This window comes from Hemicordylus capensis, chromosome 2, assembly GCF_027244095.1.
Source record: "Hemicordylus capensis ecotype Gifberg chromosome 2, rHemCap1.1.pri, whole genome shotgun sequence".
Lineage (NCBI taxonomy): Eukaryota > Metazoa > Chordata > Lepidosauria > Squamata > Cordylidae > Hemicordylus > Hemicordylus capensis.
Window position 1 is genome coordinate 332,211,919 of NC_069658.1, and position 18,085 is coordinate 332,230,003.

An 18,085-nucleotide genomic window follows, 5' to 3' on the forward strand; every position below is an offset into this window, starting at 1 on the left:
ATGTGCAGGGAGGGAGGGAAAATTACAGAGGCAGACCAATGAGGACAGAGTGCCTGTGGAGTCTGCTACTGGGAAGACTCCAGCCGTATTTGCGACTCTGTTTGAAAACCCTTGGCCTGCCGTCAGTAAGAGGATTAGCCTGTTGGCGAGGAAACTGAAATGATGGTTCATGGGACCAGGGCCCAACAGTGAAAGACAATGATGAATGGGAGCTGCTTTAAACATGGCCAGGTTAATTGGTAAGCTTTGTGTAAGTTCTGAGTGCCAATATCATAGGTTCCACCACCCTCACAGTCAGCACTTGCATTTAGACCAGCACTCACTTGCCTGCTTTATGAGGCTTATGAGGCTTGTGTGCATTTGGTGAACGAGGTTCCAGTTTATGCTACAACTTAACCCAGATCCCCAAAAACAACTGATAATCTGTAACTGCACAAATGCTATGTCAGTTTAGAGATGGGAGGCACATCTAAACAGGAACACAGAGTGCTCCTGGCTCGGTGCTTTCGTTTTGACTCCCAAGTGTGGGGAAATATCTCTGGGAAAGGATATGGCTTACTTGAACGTGCTTCCAGGGCCTGACTCCACAAGCAGAATACACAACAGGTGGAGGAGAGTGAGAAGGCAGCAAGGGAGGAATCGCCTCCTGCCAGGAAGCCCTGCTGCCTCCTTGTCATAGAGTTGCTAGCTGCAGCCAAGATGTTTTCCCCCACATGGTGTCATTGGGAGAGTATAGACATTTGAACCCGGAGGGTGCTGCACTGAGACCAGGCCTGAAAAGCCAGCTGCAGATGGAGGCAGAAGGATTAGAGGAAGGATGCTAGAACAGCAAGCTTACATGTTAAGCAAACAAAGGGAAGGTTGGAAGCACACAAAAAATGTGGGCTTTTGTATGCCTTGGTGCAGCAGTACTTTTAATTCCTTATGTCTGAAGTATTGTGCTGTGGCTTCTCTTCTAACTATCCCTAACTTTATGCCATTCAAGTGAATGATCTGGTAGGGCTAGGTAGGAGGTTGACAAGTTAGTACTATGACAGTGAGAATGCAATGAAACAAAATGCAACCAAGTTTCTGGTCAGGGGACACCCCATGCCCTCATCTCTTCCCAATGTCTGGGCAGAGAAAGCTAATGTAGGAAGGGAAGGAAAAGGCAGTCACAGAGCAGGGCTGACAGCTGGATGGATGGATGAAAAAAGAGGATTTATGCAGTTATGAAGGGTGACATTGTATTTTGCAAGAGTGGGGCATGTGGCCTTGAGATGTACATGAACTATAAAGCCTTTTGTGTCCAAATGATGGATTACAGAGTGTCAACAAAAACTGATGAACACAAATGAAAATAAAGGAACCATTAACATTTGCTTATAAATGGTGTGAAGGATATTTCATCTGTAAGGGTTGTCTTACTAAGAGGATAGCATCAGAGAGGCATTGCTAGAGTCTTCTCTGAAACTTCCTAATGCTGTTTTAGGATGGAAACTGTACAAGGAGAATAGCTGGAGGTATTTCCTTTGGCCTCCTTTCTAACCTGCCTTAAGAAATGTGCTTGAAAGTCTTGAGGACATTTGGAAATGGGAGCTCTGAATGGAACCAAAGATGAAGAATGTTCTAGACCAACTCCTGCCCCATTGGGCTCAAGTGGAGCAGAACTAATGCATTTTTCTATCAAAAAGGCATTAAAAGATCTAGCTATTTCCTTACTTAACTGAAGCTGTAAAAGCATTCTTTGTTTCAACACTTAAATCCTTCTTCACATCAGGTCCAAATACCGCCATGTCTTTCTTTAAAATGTCTACTTACAAATGAATCTGCAAGGTAGAGGGAAATAATTTATCTTCAATTTATGGATAAATATCTGAGGAAGTGGCGGTTTATTTTCAAAGGAAAAGTCTGATTTTGAGTGCCCTTCCTTCCTTTGCAAAAGACGAATGCCAAAAGACTAGACTTTCAGAAGAATTCAGTGGCAAGGTTTCCCGTATACTCAAATTTCCTGACTGTCCAGAATTATGGAGAGTTGCCAGCAATGCCAGAAGAGGCAACCAAAGTAGTCACTGCCCACTTGCAATTGTCTGTTTACCAACTGCATAACATTAGTGGTGAATTAGTGGTGAACCCTCAGGGTTCATATATATCCTGTTATGAAATATAAAATGGGACTATTTGGCAACCCCAGGCCTTGTAACTGCAACTGCAGGGTGGATGGTGTGGGATTATATTTTGATGAGAAGCATTTAAATCTCACTTGGTGGGTTTTGAACTCAAAGAACTTGTTGGTCTTCCAAGAGGACACACAGAGGGCTGTGGCAGAACAGTAAACATAATCTGGGTAAACCACCCCTCCATCCCACCCACCCTCTGCCTCCAGGCTACATCACTACTAGACAATCCTTCCTAACAAGGCACATGCTGAAATAACAGTCCTGGAAGCTGTCCCTATCCTCAGAAAGAACAACAAAGTTGCATTCTCCCCTGATGAGGAGGTAGGAATTGGGCACAGCTTGTTCTGTGAGCAAACCTCCCCCTCCCCCACAACACTTGCTCAGTTTTAATATGGTGATTAAGAAGCACATTTTGCCGCTGCCTTCCTTACCTTCCCCCATGATCATTACTTATGGATTACCTGCTTTAAATGCATTACACAGATTAATGAATTCGCAACGATTTCAGAGAACACAGAGAGACTGGATTGCCCAGTGGGAACAGCACCCAGTTCTGTGTGCCCAAGGCCACGGGTTCCAGTGTCACCAGCACAAGAGATCAGTGCTGACTTACAGAAAAGACCAGTTCACAGACAAGAAGGGGGAAAGGATGGCATAAAGAGAATTGGTAAGATGCTTGCTAATGATCACTATTCAGCAAGTCAAGATGAGGGAGCAAAGACCCAGGACAGGCTGTTGAAGACAAGGATGGGGGAAAGATGGTTGTAGCCATGGGTTAAATGCACTCGGAGCTATCATGGGGACAGCCACAAAGGAATGAACAGTTCAAGCCTCCTGCTTTCACCCTGGGCTCTTGGGAAGATGTTTCTCTTCAGGAAACAAGTTGTGCTATTCTCAGCATAGACACGTATTTTGCACTTTGAAAAAGTAAAGTAAGGACTGCATCCTTAGATCAAAAGGATAGGTTGCCATCAGACCCAGGAGCACTCTTTGATATGCTGGTATAGAGGGACAAGTGGCCCTTCCTAAGAAGGTGGATGGGTGGAAAATGAGCCCCAGCTGCTTGGTATCAGCAGCTGCTCTCTCCCTGCTTTCTAGCCCCACCTTGGTAATAGAGTCATGTGGAATGGTCATTTGTCTGGTATGGGAGGGAAACCCCCCAAGAACACAGCTGTTGCCAGATTCAGATTCTCATCTGGTCCAAAGTCTCTTGAGTCACTTCTGACATGGCATGCACTCCAAATACCAGCGTACACGCCGCTCCACACCAGCACTATTCTAAATTTGCAGCAAAGAAGCTCAAACTCTATATTGGTGTTGAATTATAAGACAGTGGTCCACATGATGCATAGCATTACAGAGCTGTAACGCTGCATTCCAGCATGCTGCAGACTTCCAAGCAAGCCCTGACACTATTCAGAAGCACTGCATGTGGACTCAGCATTTCTGCAGGTTTCCGCATTGTCACAAAGGGGGAGACCTGCAGAAACACTGCTTCTGCAACCACTGCTTCTGAACAGCATTGGGTCTTGTTTAGAAGTCCTCAGCAGTCCTGCAGTGCAGCGTTATGGCTCTGTAACTTCACATGATGTGGACCAGTGAGTATGCATTTAATGTTCAGACTTCATTCTGTCCTCAAAATCAAGTTTTCAAAGTATCCAGTTTCTTCTTGGAAATGCCTGCAGTTCTTCTGAGAACATTTGTTAGTGCGGGCATTCAATGTATAATTCCACCAATGACACTTTGCGTACCACTGCTGAACATGTACAGCAGCCATCCTCATGATCCACCGCTGAGGATTCGGCAGCCCACTAGTAGGTCTCATTCTGCCATTTGAGGGAAAGACCCCTTATGGCGATGGGGCTGTAGCTCAGTGGTAGAGCAGCTGCTTTGCATGCAGAGGATCCCGGGTTCAGTCCCTGGGTTAGACTCATAAGGGCATAAGTGCAGCTCTGCTGGATCAGGCCCATGGCCCATCTAGTCCACCATCCTGTTTCACACTGGGGCACCCACAGGAGGAGTTGAGGGCATGCCCTCTCTCCTGCTGTTACTCCCCTGCAACTGGTATTCAGAGGCATCCTGCCTCTGAGGTTGGAGGTGGCCCACAGCCCTCCGACTAGTAGCCGTTGATAGACCTCTCCTCCATGAAGTTATCCAAACTATGAAGTTACCTACCTACACACCTGCCTCTCCCATCCAGTTACATCCCATCTGGTTAGATCAGCTCAGATGGCCCTTCTGTCGGTCCCTGATTTCTGAGATGTTCAGGGCTCTAGGACTCATGAAAGGGCCTTTTCAGTTGCTGCCCTGCTCCTTTGGAACTCTCTTCCCCTACAGATCAACTTCCTTACCAATCTTCAAATCACTGTTGAAGACTTTTTTCCCCCGCCAGGCCTTTGCCCTGTAGTTCATTTTTCTGTTTTTTTGGTAGTTACTTTAGTTCTTTAATAATTGTAAATTATTAATGTAATGTAATTTTTAATGTTGCCTGTTTGCCGGTTGTTGTACACCGCCCAGAGTCTTTGGAGTGGGCGGTATATTAAATGTCTCAAATAAATAAATAAATAAATATCCTCTTAAAGCCATCCAGGTTGTTCGCTGTCACCACATCTCATGGCAGAGAATTCCACAAGTTGATTATGTGTTGTGTGAAAAAGTACTTCCCTTTGTTGGTCCTAAATTCTTGGCAATCAATTTCATGGGACGACCCCTGGTTCTAGTGTTATGTGAGAGGGAGAAGAATTTCTCTCTATCCACTTTCTCCACACCATGAGGCTCTTCACATGATTAGTGTGAAGTGTTGTAAGGGGGTTTGCAGGGAAAGCAGGCTTAGCCCGCTCTCCCCACAAACAATCAAGAGGCAGCACTGGGTGGCTGGATTGGCCACCTACATGACTGCCGGCTCCGTCACGGAGCCAGCATGGGCTGTGGGGATTTGGGGCCACACACCCCCTGGAAGTTCCAGGATGCCCCGTGTGAGCTGCTTGTAGCCTCCTGGTCAGGGGTCTACTCATGTGTCACCGCACACTGTGGCAACACACGAGAAAAAAGATGAGGTCAATGGAGCGCTCGATCTGTTAACCTCGTCTAAGGGGAGGGGTACTTAGTGAGGTTTGCTGCTGGGAGCCGCGTGGCTCCTGTTGCAGCACACACTTGCCCCAAAGAGGGCTAGGCTCCCTTAGCCCATTTTTGGGCGATCGTGAGAATAGCCTCCATGCATGATTTTATAGACCTCTATCATATCTCCCCACAGTCGTATTTTTTCTAAACTAAATAGCCCCAGGTGCTGTAGCCTTGCCTCATAAGAAAGGTGCTCTAGGCCCCTGATCATCTTGGTTGCCCTCTTCTGCACCTTTTCCAGTTCAACAATGTCCTTTTTAAGATGTGGTGACCAGAATTGTACACAGTACTCCAAGTGTGGTCGCACCATAGTTTTGTATAACGGCATTATAATGTTAGCCATTTTATTTTCAATCCCCTTTCTAATGATCCCTAGCATGGAATTGGCCTTTTCTACAGCTGCTACACATTGAGTCGACACTTTCAACGAGCTGTCCACCACGACCCCAAGATCCCTCTCCTGGTCAGTCACCGACAGCTCAGACCCCATCAACGTATACTGGAAGTTGGGGTTTTTCATCCCAATGTGCATCACTTTACACTTGCCAACACTGAACCGCATTTGCCATTTTGTCACCCACTCCCCCAGTTTGGAGAGATCCTTTTGGAGCTCCTCACAATCCGTTTTGGATTTCACTACCTGAAAGAGTCCGGTGACATCTGCAAATTTGGCCACCTCACTGCTTACCCGGTATAAGGCACCTTCCTATGTTCCTATATTAAGGACTAAAATTTAAGGATGAATTAAAGGACTCATTTTTTAAAAGTGCACAAATGTCCCTTAGCCAGCCAAGCATGCTAGAGAAGTCATGCTGCGTGATGCTCCTCCTCAGTGACTGGGGACATGGATGGTGGTCTTTTGTCTAATCCAGCTGTGGAGGAGCTGAAGTCATTTTAAGGCCCAACTCCCCAAGCACCACAGAGGTGGGAGGGGAGCCTTCACTTCCTATTGTATTAAAAATAATACAGCCGAGTAGAAATTCATTACAGATAAGTATGACAGCCGAGTGGAATTGAAGAGCCCATCGATCATCTCCTGACAGATGCCTCTTTTGTTCCTTGGGCTGGTTTCCTAAGTCTTTCATTCTCAGCAATGCCTCAGCTCATTAGGTGATTTGTCACCTCAGCTCTGTCGGATGATGCCTCCACTATTACTAGCAGTAGCAGTACAGCCAGGTCAGAACTTCGCTAGGACCAGCCAATGCCTGCTTCTTCACACCTACAGCATAGTGTCATTAAGACAGGTGAGACACCTGTGTTTTTTTTCTCATTTTGAGGGCATGAACTGAGGAGGAGGGTGCAGCACAGTGAAGGGAAGAGCCTGTACAGAATTCTTCCATAAGGAGGCTGCTTTGCTGTCAGGAAAGGTTGTTTCTACATCCAAGGAGAGGCTGAAATACAGAAGAGGAAGACACAGAGGGGCAGTCCACAAGGGGATGTTGTTTCCCAATACTCTTTTGGGTGATAACAAAGCTATCCTAAGTTATTTATTTATTTCGTAGATTTAAACTTGGTATATTAAAAAGGGAGCATTGGGATGCATAGCACTAGTCTCAGCTCGCAGGACGGGTGTGGTTAAGATCCTCTGATTTCAGTCACTTGCAGCATGTGAAGACCAGCAACATGGCCCACCTCTCAATTAGTCCAACCCTCAACCATGAGGAAGAGAAGTGAAGGTGGCCAGCAGATGCGAAACCCAGCAGTGGCCCATCAGGTGCTCTGCTGGCAAACTCCCAGCTTCTGCTGCTGAATGGGGAACACCTCCCCCCCCGCATACCGATGCTGTTTCAGAAGAGCACTGTGAAGCGGTGGCAGATGCCAGGGCAGGTTATGACATCCATAGTCACACCAGGCACTGATACCCATTTGAAGTTGCCTTCTACGGAGTCAGACCACTGGTCCTTCTAGCTCAGGGTTCATCTGCATTGACTGGCAGCAGTTCTCTGGGGTTTCAGGCAGGGTCTTTCTGAGCCTTCTCTGGATATGCCACGGATTGAACCTGAGACCCTCTGCATGCAAAGCTGGCACTCTACCCCGTGGGCTATATGGTCCCTTTCCATTCAACAGCCATGCCCCTGCTTTGTGCTGAAGTAGCAGCCCTCACTGCCTGGTGACATTCTCCAGGAACTTAGGAACATCGGAAGCTGCCTTATACTGAGTCAGACCATTAGTCCATCCTGCTCAGTGTTGTCTACACAGACTGGCAGTGGCTTCTCCAAGATTGCAGGCAGGAAGTTCTCTCAGCCCTATCTTGGATATGCTGCCAGGGAGGGAACTTGGAAGTGTCTTAGCCTCACTCTCCTGTTCAGCAGCGCTCAATGGTGGATGCTGGTAGCCTGCCCAGTAAAACTACTACATCAGTCACTGGTGCAAGCATCCTATCCACCACTTCTCTTTTGCTACTGCCCTAATATCCTTTAGCCAATCTTCTCCAAGCCTGAGTAGCTTGCTAAGAACATGGCTATTTTTCTTCTCCTTTCCCAAGGGCAAGCTGAATGGCAGATGGTGTGTGCAAAGAATCCTCTGGTATGGAATAATTTCCCTGTCCAAATTTTCTAATTAGGTTCTGCAGAATGTCACAGGATGAGATATTGTTTCATTTGCAGATTGGTGGGCTCTCTACTATGAACAGAAGCAAAGTAGAAGCATCACCCACCTTGATGAAGAGGTTTCTGGGTACAAGCTTGGACATATAGGAGCCTGAAATTTTGGATGAGAATAAGAGCCTTTCCAGATGATAAATAATCCGGATTTTTTTTCTTCTCCAGTGTTAATAAAGTTACATTCTGCCCCCTTAGCTTTGCTGCAGAGAACAACAGCAATTTTCATGGGGCAGGGAGGATCACCTGTTCACTGCTCTTCTTCTCCCCACCCCCCGCCATTAAATAGGACAGATGTTTACTTTAGCACTGGAAAGATGGAGCACGTTACTTAAAAATAAATGATGAAGGGAGCATTACAAAACAATGGGACTTTGTTGAGGAAAAGATAGTAGCTAGGCTGGTGTTCGTTAGGTGCTTTTGTTTTTTTAATCAGTTCTTCAAAGGCTGCTTGAGTGCTCCTGCTAGAATAGTACAGCAGGGAGCACTCGCTTACAAGACTGTCCAGAAACATTTCTTTTAAGAAAACAAACTTTTATAAAGTGTCTCACAACTGAATGGATATGGTAAGAGAAAGTGTGTGGTCATCAGTAATATCATGGGCACCAGTCAATGTGCTCTGATTTATGGTTAAGAAAATGCACTTTCCCCTCAATGCATCACATAGGAGAAAAATATTGAGATCCCCACAGTAACTGATTAACAACTATTTTTTTTAATGCGCAGTAATGTTATATTCCCGAAAGTCCTAAAGCAGAGCTTCACTGATAAGCACCATGGAAGTAGGTCATGCTGTTTGGTCCAAAAGCTTTGCAGTCCTGCTTCTCTTCTGACAGAAAACTACTCCGCTATGCATATATTATACATTCTGGTGTTTGGGTGCTACACTGATGCCAAGTTCCTACTGCACACCTAAACATCAGTTAAGCTGAATTCTGGGAACAGCCTCCCAGGATCCCTGACATAGCCCCAAACCTTTTAGCACACAACAGAACTGACATTATGAGAGCAAACCTTTGCCTATTATGCTGATTGATTGGCTACCTCATTCAAGAAAAAGTACTGTAAAGAAGCAGAAGACTTGGTTCCTACCTTGGTCTCCACCCTGATGCTTGTACAAGAAGGTTGGCGGGCCCTGTGAGAGGAATAGGGGAGAAAAGTGAAAATCTAAACATGTCTTTCAAGTACACAGTATTTCTGAAGCTCCTTATCACTGCATTATCCATATCTGCCAACATGTCCCTATTTTCCCATTCAGGTGCATGAGGAAATAGAGACATGTTGACAGGTGTGCATTATCTTCCTTTGCAGGGCTGCTTTCCTACTTGTCTTCTGGAAATGCAATTAGGCACATGGGCAGAAAATGTAACTTTGTATTCCTAGAAGCTCAAAACCAAAGAACTGGCAGGTTAGCTCAAATCAATATGTGAAACACTGCCCCCGACCAGCTTCTGATCTCTTACTGACCTTTAGAATTGCCAGGTGACACTGCTGCAGAGGTGGCTGAAGCAACAGCACCAGCATTCTCTATTTTATACAGCTATTAAAGGCACAACCCCGCTCTCTAAATCTAGACCTGGAAGCTCTATGATCCCTTGGCTTCCCTGCCACATTCCTAATTCTCATCCTTTGTATCTTTTATCTGCCCTTCCCAAAGTTTCACTTCACTGGTACTTCTGTCCTTTTCCACATCCTACCGCTGGGCTCTGTGACTGTGTCTATTAGCTTTCACACCTTCTGGGTCTCTCCCCCCCCCCCCCGCGGGTCTCTCCCCCGCCCCCCGCCACCTGCAACAGCATTTCAGACCTTCCCTTGTCCCACATAGCTCCACCTTTCCTAGGGCTGTGTGAACTTTCAACCACAGTGAAACTGACAACTAACCCTACTCAGAGAAGCTGGTGCTGGACTGTGATCCACTTGCTGCTGACAGCTTTTTCTCTCATATTCCCGCAGTAGCCTGAATGTTCATGAACATTCCATAAGATCTCATCAGCTCAACCAACTGTTATCAGAGGCTTCACTGCCACTAGTGCAATACAATTAGATGTAAGGTGGTTAGATGCATGTCTGAGACAGACATTTAGACAGATTCTAAAGCCTTTTGACAGATTCATAACTAACTATTCATAACATACTAAAACCATTATTGTTTGTTGTAGTAAAACTTGTGTCAGAGCTCTAACAGTGACTAAACCATGTCCAATTCCCTAACCCACAATACTGTCTTTACTTCAGTGCAAGCATGAAAATTCAAGTCCCTGACTCATTCAGACTGGAATATCACTGCAAGCCTAAACTTACTTACTAGGGATTAAATCACACTGAACACATTGGAATGTAATTCTAAGGGTGGGTCTGCATGATCTCTGGAAGGTGAGGTGGGGGAAACCAGAGATTCCCTGCAAGCATGTGCCCCTGGAACATTAGCCAGAAGTTTATTTTCCATTTATTTATTTTTACATTTATATTGTGCTCTTCCTCCAAGGAGCCCAGAATGGTATGCATGGTTATTTTTATCCTCACAACAACCCTGTGAGGTAGGCTAGAATGTCAATGTCAACCAATGTCAGGTTCCCAATGTCAGGTTCTTTCTGCTACCTGACATCCTTCTTCCAACTTCAAATGTAGATCACAGATGATGGGTGGTGGGAGAGAACCCGACATTAGCAACCCAATGTTGGCAGGATCAGATGACACAACATGCACACAACTTCCAGCTTGTGCTGGGAGCATGCACTTTCCAGGAACCTCTGGTTCCCTCCACCTTACTTTCTGGCAGTTGAGCAAACATGCCCTAAGTAAACATGGTTAGGATTACACTGTCAATGAGCTTTAAAAACTCCAGAAACTTGCTTGATTTGCACAATAAGTTTTTGTTGTAGATTTTGGATTTTCCTGTTAACAGAATTAAGATAATAGGCCTATTCACACAACCTTTTGGGTTGGAGGGTTAAAGAGTTTCTAACCCATTAGCAGCACACAAGTAGAACTTCTGTTTGGGTCAGCAAACCCAAGAGACACATGGTTAAACCAGGCACAGTGTCCATTGCTGAAATTGGAAGCTTAGTCCTCTGAGGCCTCCATGACTTCCCAGCATGCTCTATCCTGCCAGAAGACTGGAAAGCTTCATGACATCAACAGCTGCCCTTGGATTGGCCACAAGAGAGCAGGAGGCAGACCTAACAGGCAGCCTGTGTAGCCATAGCTCTCTATTGTTTTCAAGGCCTGCTGAGTCCTGGTGGCTGGATCGAAGAGGTTAGTGGATACACACAACCAGAAAAGCAAGGCAGGGAGAGCTCTCCTATCCACCGACCTTGGTTAAGAGCAGGGTACAAAAGCTGGGTTACCCTGCTTTGAGCAACCTGGGTAGGAGGGATTTTTGTGAGTTCACCATTCACACGACCAGCCACACCAGAGCAAGAGTGGGAAAACTTGGGTAGAGAGGCTCATGTGGAGCCACAAGACCTGCTCATACCCTGCTGTTCCAGAGCAGGGCCATTCTGTCCTTCTACCTTGCATTTAACCAAGGTAAGAGGGGCAAAGCCCCATTGTACCTTAAAAGCCCTGATTGTGTGTGTGATTGGGGCTGTTTGCAGCAGCTCCCAACAGTCCAGATGGCTCTGCACCATAGAGCGCCACCTACAGAGCAGCTAGGAGGCCGGGAGCTGCTGCATTGATGGGGGCAGCCTCACTTCTGCCCAAGGAATGCATTGTGGGATACTGGAGGACTTATTCCTCGATCCCTATTGCAGGCAGCTCTGCTGTGTCGATCGTGTCGACAGCACAGGGGCAGAGCAGGGGCAAACCCTTACTCATGTGGGGGAAGGTAGGTATTATACTGCCTTTCCCCAAAGCCTTCCCTGGCCACAAAAGATTTTGGTCATGTAAACAACCAACCTTACAATCATGCAAACCAGGGCAGCTTGCCTTCTATCCTGATTTTGATTATTGTGTGAACAGGCCTAACGTTTACTATCTACTATGAGAGCACATCCCTTTATCCATGAGGAAATCTGTAGCACAGAAATCTGTAACTTGAATACTACATTCTGCTGATTCTACTCAAATGATTCTTGGCCCCATGACAACATGGGGAGCCAAGAAGAATAAATCATTTCCATTGCGTCTAAGGGAAACACATTGTTGTTTGCAGGACAGATATCCAGCTATCTCTCCATCTTCTGGTCCTTCATGCTGAAGTACTAAACACTGCCTTCTATGTTCCTGGAACCAAGCATACCATTGACAAAATAACAAAGAGATTTCTTCTTCCGTGCCAGAGGTGGACATCGGGAGCCCTGCCAGCTGGAGGAAACACATCCTATTGGTGCCAAGTTCTTCCTTCTTACTCTCATCTCCATTTACTATATTTGACTCCTCGGGGCTACTCAGGGAAGGTATGGCAGAGTGTGTTGTGCTGCAGATAGAGAGCTCACCACTCTCTTTTCTTTCTTTATGCTCCTTTCTGGGATATGTTTAAAAGAGACTAGGAAGCTTTTCTACCAGACAACCTCTCAGATTTATGGGAAACCGACTGTGTTTAAAATCCAGCCCAGGACGTTTCTTCTTTCTTCACAAGGAATCCGGCTGGGTCCATTGGCAGCCAGGGTTCAGGATGCTCAGGGCCCAACCATAACATACTGTACACATCAAGGTTTGTTTGTCTGTGTGTATCTCCCACCTAAAGATGAGTGTGCGTGCGTGCATGTGCATAGGGTAGATAGCTACATTGTGACCAAAGAGGAATTTGCTATTGGTTCAAAGAGGGCAAAGTGTGTCAAATGAGAAAAAGTGGTGGTTATTATTATTTATTTGTTAAATTCAAAAGGCCTTTTAAAATGTGATTTATGGACAGTAACTTTATGGACATTCCCTCACAGGAATGGCTACCACCAGTATAACAACTATTTCAAAGCTAACAAGTATAATTAGAAAAACCCACAGCCTAATCCCTGATTTGTACACTTCTGACTCAAACGCCCTAGTAGTTTTATTAGATTCTGAAACATTATTTACAGTATATGCTACTTGACTATACATTTCTTCCATATGCTCTCATGGCCTTGGGATTCTGTTTGAACTCAGAATCCAAACATCTGTCTGCCATGGCATGACCTGCATTTAATTCACCACAATGCCAGTCTTATTTCTCTTGTACTGATTTCTTGCCATCTACAGAGTGAGTCAAGCTGTCATTGCCTCTTGCTAGCCTGAGAATGCCCCATAACAAAGTTTCTTCAGTTTCTTGTCTCTTTTAGAGAACCCAAGTGTCATCACTCCCACTTTCAACTATGTATCATCCTTAGTACCAGGAGTGAGAAACTTGACCTTACCTTAACCCCAGTTTTGGAGGACAACAGCCAGGAGTCTATATCTGTTTGGATTACATGGAACACAGAGAAGCTCTTCTCATGATGGGCTGCCCACACAACTGCTGGCTTTGTGACAGAGCCGGCAGGGTTGGCGAGGATCGGGGGCCGGCTGGCCCCTGGAAGTTCCAGGATGGCCCGCGCAAGCGCATGGGACATCCAGAAGAGACTCCCAAGGCAGGGAGGCTGCTTGCAGCCTCCTGGTTGGGGGTCTACTTGTGTGTTGCTGTGTGCCACGGCAACACATGAGCAACAAAATGAGGTTAACGGAGCACTCGTTCTGTTAACCTCATTTAAGGGGAGGGTGTTTTAGGTGGGCTACCCACCTTGGGAGCCCGGTGGGAGCCCCGCAAGCCCGGTGGTTCCCATGATCAATGGAAAGTGGGCTAAGCTCCCTTAGCCCGCTTTCCGTTGATTGTGGGAACAGCCTCAGAATGTGCTAATGGGTGTAACCTTTTGATTTTTAAAGCATGTTTCTAGTCCTCATGGCTATGGCAGTGTATGGACAATCTGTCTGTTGGAATCTTAAAGGCTGTAGAAGTGGCTGAACAAAATTCCAAGTGGCTGGGGTTGGAGCTTCAGAGCCCTGCACTAACTCATTTCTTCCTCCCATGACAACCAAAGCCAGAATACATTATGCAAAATGATAAATAAGATTTGAATGAAGTATCGGGGGGAAACCCATATGCACATCTATTTAATTTGCAGTTCTGGGCCAATAGGTTTAACCAGAGAACCAGAATGGTGTAGTGGTTAGGGTGTGGGAGTAAGACCAAAGGGTTCCACTCAAATCCCAACCTGGCCACATCCAAGTTACAACTTGGTCATTGGGTGATGCTAGGCCAGTCACTTTCATTCAGATTAAATGACCTCACAGGGTTGTTGTGAGGTTAACATGGGGAGGGGGAGAACCATTACACTGCCCTGAGTCCTTTGGAGGAAGGGCAGAATAAAAATGTATTTATTCCAGTGTGGCCACACTATGAGGCTGTTCTCATGCACAGTAAAAAGCAGGCTAGGGATGCCTGGCAGGCCAATGCCGCCTAGCCTGGCTTTTTAGCCCAGCCGCTAGCTGAGATTAAGGAAGCGAGTGTTCTCTTAACCTGGGCTACTTGCTCATGTGTGAGCTCGGCAGCTTCCATCCCAGCCGCACATAGAGACAGGCACCTAGAGTGCCCATCTCTTGGGGGAATCCCCCAGTGCATCACATGTGTTGCACAATGCATTGTGGGATCTCTGGAGGCTGGGACAACGTCCCAGCTTCTGTTTACCTGCACTGCTGGGAGCAGCACAGAGATTCATCCATGCTGCGCCTGGCAGCACTGGTCGTGTGGGCATGAAGCTTTCACACCTTCATCTGGGGGAAGGTAGGTTGAACCCTGTCTTCTCCCCCGCCCACCCCTACATGTGCACAGTCGTGTGAACGGCCCCCTTGGCTCAATTTTTGGCTATTTCCAGCTTGCATATAAGAATAGTTGACTACAGTTACATGTGTGGATAAATACAGCCGAATCTCAGCTTTTTGGAATGCTGCTCTTCCAAGAAGCATCTTGCTGAGCAGCTAGAAGAGGGAGGGTTTTGCATAGGCAGGTTATAGACACTACTGATATAAAGAGACCTTAGAGTCTGGCAAAATATATTGAGGTGAGTCTCACGATCAGTGAGACTCGCCTTTAGAGGGTTTGCAGGGAGACGATTGGAAGGGAAGCCCTTGGCAGCTGAATTGGCCACCCAAACGACTGCCAGCTTCATCACAGCACCGGTGGGGGCTGTGAGGATCGGGGGCTGCATGGCTCCCGGAAGTTCCAGGATGCCCTGTGCGAGTGTGTGGGGCATCCTGGAGAGACCTCCATGGCCAGGAGGCTTGTTTCAGTCTCCTGACGGGGGTCTCTTCGTGTGTTGCTGCGGTGCAGAGCCACACCGCGGCAATACACGATCAAAAAGATGGGCTAAGGGGAGGGGGAATTAGGCAGGTTAGCTGCTGGGAGCTGCGCAGCGCCTGTGGCAGCAGACGATCAGCAAAAAGTGGGCTAGGCTCCCTTAGCCTGCTTTTTGCTGATCGTGAGAATCTCCTCATTAAGTGGGATGATTCACAATTCACTACTATCCTGGAGTGCTTTCCAGCATTTTTACTTAGATGAAAGTATTTTTAAGCACCACTTAAATCAAATGCTGGCTAATAATACTACTTGCCCTCTGTGTTGACCAGAGAACAGTGTCAGTAACTTTCTGGTCCTCCCTCCTAAAAGGCTTTAATGACTTGCTGGTCCATTGCAAATGACCTATGAGGAACTCTTGAGTTCATCAATGGTTTTTTGCCCTTCTCAGATCCTACAACCAACAGCCTTTTGGGTACACAGCCAGCTTCTCCAGCCATTTTCCCCTGGGAGCAGGTGTGAGAAGCAGGAGATGGTGCATGATAGAATATAATTAAAGTCTGAGGCACTGGTAATCTTAGGGGTCAGCCCAAACCCATTAGTGCAGGGCATGTATTTATTTGTGTCTCTCCCTCCCTCCCTTTGCCAGCCTCTGCAGAAAATAATTATCAAAGCTCCTCATCTTTTAGAGGATTAAAGGTGGTTAACTCAATTTTCAGAGGCTTTTGTTGTGTTGGTTTCCTCTATGCTGCTGCACAAGGAGATTTTCGCACAGCCACTTAAGCTGCTTTTTATCAGGTTGCCTTCTGGAGGTAATTGGGTTTCAGAGACGACTGTTTAAAATGCACAACTCAGCCTCTTAAACAAAGCAACAAACAGGCAAAAAGGTAGGTGAGAATGAACACAATCATCAGTGTCTAGATGATCTCCGCAGCACACGTGGGGGTGGGGAGGACCCTGTTGCTTAAGTAAAACCCTCATGCCACCGATTAGAGAGCATGAGAGAAGACTGTGTATTGAAAGTAAGCGGAGGTGGGTAGCTTAGCAATTCATGAGGAAAGCAGCAGGCTTCAGAGAGGCTCACTTTGCAGACACACAGGCCCTTCTCCTGCAAGAAAGCCCTTGCTTAGGGTGAGCTCAGGTTGCTATACTAACAGATCTTTGCTACCGGGGAAATAACTTGCCTAGTGAGCAAGAGGTTGCTGGTTTGAATCCCCACTGGTATGTTTCCCCGATTATGATGCGAGTCTCACAATCAGTGAGACACACTGGAAAGGGGTTTGCGGGGAGAGAAGGCTTAGCAGATGATCAGAAGGCAGATGATCGGAAGGCAGATGATCAGTAGGCAGCCCTGGGTGGCCGGATTGGCTGCCCACATGACTGCCAGCTCTGTCACAGAGCCGTTGGGGGCTGCAAGGATTGGGGTGCGTGGGGTACACGAGTGCGCGTGGCATCCTGGAGAGACCCCTGAGCCCTGGAGGCTGCTTGCAGCTTCCCGGTTGGGGGTCTACTTGTGTAGCGGCACTCTCTGGGGGGTGGGGAGGGATCTCCATAATGTACTATGCACTCACGCGGTGCAATATAGGAGTTCCAATGGGCTGGGCAGGGCAATGCAGGGCGACGCATCCCGGCACCCTGACCCTCGAAGCTACCAGCAGCAGTTGGAGCTCCTCTGGGAGGGCAATCTGCCCACCTAAGGAAAGGAAACTGCTCACCTGTGGAGAGGTAAGCTCTTCAGGGCTTCCACCCCGCGAACTCTATTGCCCTTTCTCTCTGGTCATGAGCAAGGGCTATTTATGTTTATATTTGCAGATGAAATCCCTTCATATACAGAAAAATGAGACATCCATTTTCAGCTTATGTTTTATTGAGTTTTCTTGGGGGTGGGATTACAAATTGAACAATATAAACAATAACTTAACACCAACTCTGACACATCCACCCAAATAAAACCCATCTCATATCCCAAACATATCAGCAAGCCATGAAGGCAGAATGAAGAACAGGAAAAGTAAGTAAGTAAGCAAGGAAGGCAGTCAGACAGTCAGACATGATATCTATATATTTAATTCTCTTAGCCAGCATGTGTGTCCTCCTGGATTTGGTGGCGGAACTCTCGTGAGAGTTCCTCGCATTGGGCGAGAGTTTTTTGGGGGGGGGTAATGGCGGCGGATGCTGGCGGCGGGCCTCAGCTGGCCAGTGAGGGGGGGACGGCCTGGCCTGGGTAAGGGGGGAGGTAAGGTAAGGTAAGGCCCAGGTAAGGGGGGAGGAGGAGGAGGTGGAGGAGGAGGCGGCATCAAAGCCCGGCCTGTCTGTGTCGGGGCGGGAGGCAGCGGCGGTGGGATGGCAGGATGGCTGTCCCAGTTCATGGGGAAGTGGCAGCGGCGGCAAAGCCTGTCCTGTCTGCGAGGGGGTGGGAGGCAGCGGCTGGATGGCACGATGGCCATCCCGGGTAAGGGGGAGGCAGCAGTGGTGGCGGGACGGCAGGATGGCCATCCCAGATAAGGGGGAGGTGGCAGTGGTGGCGGCAAAGTTCGGCCTGTCTGCCGGGGGCGGGAGGTGGCGAGGGGACGGCAGGCCAGGCCATCCTGGGTAAGGGGGAGGCGGCGGCAAAGCCTGGCCTGGCCTCCGGGGTGGAAGGTAGTGGTGGGATGGCATGGCCAGGCCGTCCCAGGTAAGGGAGAGGTGGTGGTGGCAGCAAAGCCAAAGAAGTAGTGGAGAGACTAGAAGAAGGGTGAGTGGGAAAGAGAGAGTGGGGCAGGAGGGAAGGGAGAAGAGCCGGCCTCAAATAGTGCACAGATGCTCTGTGCGGGTCGGCTACTTGTCTTTATTACTAGTGCTACTGCACATAGAAACCCTATAATGTCATTTCAATCAGCAACACTACTTTACTAAGTCAATGGCAATACCAGCTTACATTTCAAGGAGTCAAAGGAAGGAAGACCATGTTGCCTGAAATT

General features: G+C 47.4%; 1 protein-coding gene across 1 annotated transcript in view; it reads right to left on the reverse strand.

Moving 5' to 3' along the window:
- The window catches only part of CPLX2 (complexin 2), a 197,898-nt gene that overhangs the window by 100,418 nt on the left and 79,395 nt on the right, over positions 1 to 18,085 (reverse strand). The window contains exon 2 of the mRNA XM_053294376.1: positions 8,972 to 9,014. The gene's annotated coding sequence lies outside the window, so the exon portion shown is untranslated. The remainder of the gene's footprint in view (positions 1 to 8,971; positions 9,015 to 18,085) is intronic.